This window comes from Mauremys reevesii, linkage group 4, assembly GCF_016161935.1.
Source record: "Mauremys reevesii isolate NIE-2019 linkage group 4, ASM1616193v1, whole genome shotgun sequence".
Taxonomy (NCBI): domain Eukaryota; kingdom Metazoa; phylum Chordata; order Testudines; family Geoemydidae; genus Mauremys; species Mauremys reevesii.
The window spans coordinates 507,198-514,714 of record NC_052626.1 but is presented as its reverse complement, the minus strand read 5'-3'; the positions used below and the strand labels follow the sequence as shown (position 1 = coordinate 514,714).

Genomic DNA, 7,517 nt, shown 5'->3' with positions numbered 1-7,517 from the left:
CAGACTGATAGCACAGGGAGGCAGGGTGAGGGAGGAGCCCTACTGACTTGGAGGGAAATTTGGCCAGGCCAGGGAAATAAGACTGAGATCAGAGAGAAGGGTGGGGCATACAATAGGGTAGGCATCAGGTGTAACTGACTGAATCTTAGCATCCTCTGCAGCATTGGTTACCAAAGCAGAAATTTACACTGCTCCTGACCCTTAGCTGCGTTGGCTCTGCAGGGTTAACACCAATGTTACAATCAGATTTAGTCACTAGGGTGAGCAGATCTGACTCTGAGTACATGGGGAGTTGCTCTGCAGAGTCCAAAGGTGACACATTTACAGTCATTTCTCAGAGGAGAAACACACTTTGACCTTGTCCCTGGCCCACAAGAGGGTGGCCTGCCTGTGGTGTATAAACTCATTCTTTCACTAGAGTGTCTTTCTCCCCCACCCCTTTTCCCTCCTGCTCTGCATTCTGTCCTTCATTCTACCTCTTCTCTGCACCTTTTCTCACAGCTTCTGCAAAGTAGAATGTGACCTGGTGTCCTTTGGGTTCAAGCCAGACTTTAGGTTCCACAGTATTCAAGTGGGATCCTAGTTAGGCACCTGGCATCAGTTCTGCAGCTAGTGTGAATTAGCATAAATTAGTTCCTAAGGTTCAGTAGAGCTGTGCTAACTTACACTATGTGTGTGTGTGTGAGAGAGAGAGAGAGAGAGAGATGGGGTATGCAAACCCCGCACTGACTCACAAGGGTTAACAAGCGTCTGGGAGTTCAATTGGACCCACCCTCAGGTGTTGAATGGGCCTATCTCACTGGGGGAAGGGGAAGGCATTCCTTGAGAGTAGGGCCAGCTGGGAGGAAAACCAATTCAGGGACTGCTCGAGCAGCCAGAGCCTCCTGAGGGAAGGTAGGTTCAGCATAGGACTATTGTATTTGCTTTTCTACCTAGGACTGGCTTCATTCCACATAAGGCTGTTGCAGGTACTGCCTACCTGGGGTGGGTGACAACCCTCAATATACCTTTCCCCTCTACTGGCATCTACACTATGGTTTGCCCTGAGCCCAGAAGCTCTGGGTCACGGGGTGGTAGAAGGCTCATTACATAGCACACACACATTTTTAATAAAATGTTTGGCAGAAGAAATAAGTGAGTAATTTATTAAAGCAATGGAATTACCATGCGTGCTGTTTTGACAGTAGTCTGGGAAAAACTCAAATCAAATATTTGTTTAATGAACTAAAACAGGAAGATATGATGATTTGTATTGCAGTAAACTACTGATTTAAAAAAAAAACAAATGAATTATGCAGCAAATTTACTGCTGTTATTCTTAAATGAGCTGTTTTGCTTTATAGTTCCACTATACAATAGGGGATTAGTTCCTGGACCTTTTTTTTTTTCTTAATGAGATTTCTTTGGGTGTGAAATTATGTTTAAATTAATAGCACAGGAGACTAGAGTTGGGAGAACAGTTTTCAAAGAGCACTCTGTCTAGTGACTTTACGCCCATGTCTGTCTGGAACAGGCTGAATTGTTCCAATCTGGTTCCTATTTGCAGTTTTTTGTTGACTATTTCTTACAGACTTATAAAAGCGCCTGGATCACTCACAAAATTGTCATTGTGTTATTTGACAATTGCAATTCAATATTTGAACTGTGTGACTGGTCACCCTAACCCACATGGTGTTTGTTTCTGTTCAGCAAGGGGGGAGTCTTCATAAACTGCACCTTGTTCCACCCACAACAGATTTTTGTTTCATGCTAAAGCAAATCTTGGCATTACACCTGAAATTGTGTTTTCCACAAACACCAGTATGAACCAAGTTTGGCTAACATGACATTAGCAAAAGAAAATCCTCTTTAGAAATCACTGAAATGTATGCAGGTAACATATCTGAGACTATTTTATTATTTGTATTGCAGTAGCATATACAAATAATACAGTGGAGCAGGGGGTTGGACTAGGTGACCTCCTGAGATCTCTTCCAACCCTAATATTCTATGTTTCACCTAAGTGCCCTACTCACAGAGCAGGGCCCAGGTGATCGGTGCTGTACAGACACAGAAATAAAAGATAGTCCATTCCCCACAGCGCTCACAGTCTGAGACAAGAGAAAATGGATGCAGGCAGACAGATGGGAAAGCACAAGGAAATAAGGGGATAACCCTGGCCAGCATGACAGGCTGAGATGTGCACTAGATCTAGGAAAGAAGCAGTTTTCCTGTCCTGTGGGTATTTTCTGTTCAGACTTTTTCCCATCTTTGAATGTGACAAAAATTCAAAAACTTGAAAATATTTGCAACCCAGACAACCAAATTTTTCTTCAATTCAGGTCGAGAGACATTTTGTTTTGAAATGTTTTGATTTTGACTTTTCTTTAACTTTTTTTGTATCATTAGCTTTTATTTCAAAACAATCATTTTGAACTGGGAAAGTGAATTTTTCAGATGTGAAAATGAAATGCTTTGCCAATTTGAAACTTATTGTCCACCCTTTTCTGTGTTGGGATGTCTGTTGAAACTAACCCTGTTTCATGAACAGTTTCAGTTTTGATGAATCAGCATTTTTCAACAACAACAAAATTGTTAAATTCCCAACCAGCTCTAGTCTCCGCTCAATCAGCTCTGCTGGAGATCAGGTCCATCATTGCTACCATTCATGCTTGAAGTGATTAAGCCCATAAGTAACAAGCAGAACTGTCCCTTAAATGCTGTGCAAACAGACCGTGAATAAATGAGCCTATCTTGCACCATGTAGTGTCTACTCAAAGGGCCAGAATCTCCATTCACCAACACTGTTGTAAATCAGAGTAACTCCAGTGAAGTCCATGGAGAAACACTTCACTAAAAGCTTTGGAGTGTATAGGAAATAAATAGTATATCTCTAAATAGCGTTTTTTGAGCTCTGTAGAGGACCTTGCTGTCTCTATGCTCTGGAAGCCACCAGAAAGCTGCCAGATCGTTTGTGTGTGTGCATCCTTGTGTGTGTGTTTTTATGGAGTTAGTAAATACAGTTCTCTGGACCTTGCTGTGCCTCGGTGGTTCCTTCATATTCCGTATGTTGTGTAAATAGCAAAGGATACAACACTGGGAGTGAGCAGAGACTCAGCCCCTGTAATTGAACTGTGTCCTACACAGTGTCTACTGAACTGTCAGTTCGTTCTGCGGCTGAGCTAGTAGCGACCTCACACCATACAGAAGCTTAGGGGTTTTGGAGGTGAAGCCATGAAATCTAATACATCCCCTTGTCTGTGGCTAGTGCAAGGCCCTGAAGTTTGCATGTGCAGCATCACCCAACCCTCACATCCAAAAGTCATGAGTCACACACGTGCACACCCTCAAAATTATGAGATTTAAAAACTCCAATGTTTTGTCTTTGCATTCTGGTTTCTGGTACATGCAGCTTGGAGACAGGATCTGCCAAATAGAGGTGGAGAAGGGTGAGGAGCAGGTGACTCTGAACTGGCCCCATGCACTGGGCAGCACAGACTGCTCCATCCAACACATGGTGGTTGTGGGTTCTGCGTAAGGACGGTAGGAAGATCAGAGACTATAGTTTATTATAGGCTCAGCAACTCAAAATACGGTGTTGCTGCTTAGATGGTGGTATCACCTCTGCTAGCAGCTCCCCCAGTGTATCTTCTCAGGCAAACTGGATCTAGGCCGTAGCAGGATACATCCTCCCATCTTCCCTCTTCCAATTAAAGAGCTTATTCAATATTAATCCAAACTCTCTCTATACACATCTCTTGTTACAAGTGTAACCATTCTCACTGAGTCTCTGAGGTTTCCTGCGCACTGTGGCTGATCTGCATGACACGGTGCTGTCTCTGCAGCAATGGGCTCTGGTGCCTGCTGCATTGGTGCCTGCTGCACTTCCCGTCCTGTGTCAGTAAGTGAAGCTTCCTTCTTATTCTGCCTTTTTTCAGGAGTCTATTGGAGACGTCTCCTGTTCCTTCGGAAGGACCGCCTTAGTTGAGCAACGAGTTCACAGCCTCTAGGAGCCACTGCTTTAGTTATTGCTTCCTTTGGTTCCCAACAACTGCCACCATGTACACAAACAGCGTGCCCCGGCTGCTGGGGCCCTAGGTCTCGGGACCCGCGGCTGTAGGACATTTTTTGTTTTTCTTCAACCTGTTCACACCATGTTCATTCTTAGCATCGTTCTTGGCTAAATGAGGCAGCCGAGTTTTTAGTTAAACAGAAACTGCAGGAAAGATTCCATAGCAAAGCAATGCCAACTGAGGGTCTAAATTAGATTCCTTTACTTTTTAAGAGTATCTTTATTATTTTTACCCATTCTCTACTAGACCATTTGACTAGGGGTAGCTAAGACTTGCTGTAACATGCCTCTACCCAGGGTTTCTCTCAAATTTTCTAACATTCTCTGTAATCTGGGGTAATGTTCTTCTGTTGGTCTAACTCATATTAGAATGTCACCAACTTATACCTTAGCACCTCTTATACCTTCAAATATTTCTTGCACTGTCCTATGAAATACCAGCAGTATCTCCAGATGGTGTATGAGAAGTACCTAAACATGTGCTACTCTGGATCTAAGGGGATTTGTCAAAACCCCCATGATGTATCCAATGTGAAAAAATATTTAGCAGCAGCCATTTCTCCAAAAAAATTCTTCCCTAGTGAGCATGGGAAAATGTGCTCTTTTGACATCTTTAAGTTCTTTAGGGTCTAAGCATAATCTAAGGCTTCCATTTTTCTTTTCATAGTTACTAATGAACAAACCCGTTCTGTAGGCTCTTCTACTTTCTCGATTCTCTCTAGTGCCTCTAAACTGTCTAGTTCCTCTTTGAGGTTGTTTTTTTTCCCTCATGGCTAGAGGAACATTCCTAGGGGAATGTATAATAGGACAATCGGATTCTGTCAATTCAATTTGATATTCTGTTGGCAGCTTTCCTATGACCTTAGACATCATGAAACTGCTCACTGCCTGAGTCCCCTTGCCCCTCTGAGCATGGTCTCTGTATTTACTCTAGAGCTTGACATGTTTTCAGGAGCAGTAGAGGCATGTATTTTCCTGGCACAACTACAAACTTTTATTATTTCAATCTTATTTTTTTAACTTGACCCTAGTGTGCATGCACCCCAAGCAGGAATGAACTCTCCACTGTAAGCCCTTAACTTTACCTGTCTTGTCAATGTACCCAGTCTTTTTCTTTAGTACCCCAATAGGATTTCTCATTTGCAAATGTTAATGTGATATTTTCCCCTAATCCCTTATTCTCCCTGCTTTAAAAGCTGCCAGAAGGAGTCCCTGGAGATTCAGCTTCCCAATGATGATAAGGTCCAGCTAGGATAGCAGCAGGACTTCATGTTAGCAAAAAAAATGTAGTTTTTGAAGGGCCCAGGTCTGCCACCCATGTTCATGGAAAGCTTTTTGCCAGAGCTACCATTAGCCATCTAATGTGTGTATACATGAGTTGACTTGCATGAGCAGCTGTCCCAATGGAACTGTGAATGGAGAAAGGGGCAACTTCCTGTGAATAAGGGGGGCAGCATCAGATCCTCAGCAAGATTTATTTTGCTCTGCTTATTCTAAAGGCCCAACTTTGACCCCATTGAAACTAACTGTAGGTTTGTCTTCAAAGGGAGCAGAGTTGTGGTCTAAGAGCAAAAATGTTCCAAAGCGGTTTATGATTTTGAGGTCCCATTTTTCGGTGCCCAACCTGTGACACCTTGGGCTTGACTCTCTTTTTTCAGATGTGCTGAGCACCCACTCTTCCAGCTGAAGCAAGGGCAGCTGTGGGTGCTCAGAACTCCTGGAAATAAGGGTCTCTGATCTCATGGCGTCCCAGTTCTTGGAAGTTCAGGAAATGCTGATCGAGATCTCTCCTATAGCAGGAGAGTTGTGCTGTTGTTGTTCCTAGCACCTCTCGGCCCCAGGACTGTGCAGAGGAAGCCCCTTCTCCAGGGCCCTACTACGAGCCACGCAGGTGCCCCCCACCCTCCAGCTACGTCATCTTGGGGAAACCTGCAGGGAGAGGCCGGAGAAGAGACTGAGCTGAAGGAGCAGTTGCAGAAGCTCCTTACACAGGAACCAATGGAGATTGGTAACGTTTGCTACCATTTTCTTTTACTGGACTTTGCTGATTGGCTGTTTGCTCCAACCACCCATTCCCTTCAGATTCACTCCACACCTGCATCTCTTACCCTCTGCTTGTCCCCTCCCGCTCAATCTCCCTCTCCCTTCACTTTTCTGTCCATTTACGTTCCCAGCTAACTACTGCCCCCAAATCATGTAACTAGCACACTTTGTCACCATCACCAGGTTCCCTCTGCTTGTGTACCATGACCCTTACCCCATCCTGTCTGTCTCTTCTATTTAGATTACAAACTCTCCAGGACAGGCACAGGCAGCTACTCAATTTGCATAAGGCCAAGTTCAACGGAGATATAGACTTGGTTGGAGACTATGGTAATGAATGGCTAATAATAATCAAACAAGAGCTAGTAATTGTGATACATGCAGCTACATTCCTGGAATATATTTGTTTTTTCTAAATGACTGATTGGGGTGCCCTATTAAGCATAAATCTTCTTGTCCTCATCAGAGGATTCAGATTCTATTAACTGATTATTCATGCTAGATGCTGGTGGAAAAAAGCTGTTAATAGTCAGTTATTTTTATTACTATTTGCATATTCATTATGCACAGACAAATACATGTTTCTGTATTTTCCATACTGAGGCTTGTGTTCCCACATGCTATTCCGACATGTACTCTGCCGCACCACTCCTGCATCGTCATGTCTGTGGCACATTCATTAGCAAAACGTATACAAAGTATTTTGATTAAAACATCATGTAAACTTTAGTGTTCAATATGCTAAGGGAGAGAGTCCCTTTCTCTGAACAACAAGAAACATGAACTGTTTAGTTTAAACAATTATATGAAAAAGCATAAATATGTAGTTCCATTCAGGGATGATTTCAATAAACATGTCACTGTGGAGCTCAGTATTTCTCATATTGTTGATTGTTTTAGTAAGCAAACAGTCCCCCAACTTGGCAGTAATTAATCTTACATCAAATCTGTTGGTTATTCTGTTGGGAGCTAGTGCCAGGTTTGTGGATGTGGGCGTGGGCCTAGGTGTTGTTTTATTCCAAACAATGGATCAAACTCTACAACAAACATTTTTTTAAATACTTTTGTGTGTGTTTTGGAAATTCCTTATGAATTAGTAAGAGGTGGTTGGTTTGTTTGTTTGTTTTTCAAAATTAAAGACTTTGGCAGTCATTCTACAGTGAAGTTATCTAGACATCTTTTTAATTCTCTGCTCAACCTGGGATTTATCTACAAGCTTTTGCATGTATTATATGCTAAAAATAAAGCACTCTCTAGTCAACTGCACTTATTTAACGCAGATCTGTGAAATCTGTCAAGGCTTGGGCTATATTTCACTACAGCGGTGTTATTTATTGTAGTGCCGAAGATTCAACCAAGAATGGGACCCGATTGTGCTAGACGTTGTATAAACATTGATTAATGTCCAAGTCCCAAAGTGTTT

The 7,517-nt window shown here is 42.7% G+C and overlaps 1 long non-coding RNA gene across 1 annotated transcript; it reads left to right on the top strand.

Moving 5' to 3' along the window:
* The first annotated feature begins 787 nt into the window (after positions 1–787).
* LOC120404615 lies at positions 788–7,291 on the top strand. Its single transcript, XR_005598065.1, has 3 exons — positions 788–894; positions 5,848–6,059; positions 6,336–7,291. It is a non-coding gene; the product is annotated as an uncharacterized LOC120404615 (long non-coding RNA).
* Positions 7,292–7,517: the final 226 nt, after the last annotated feature.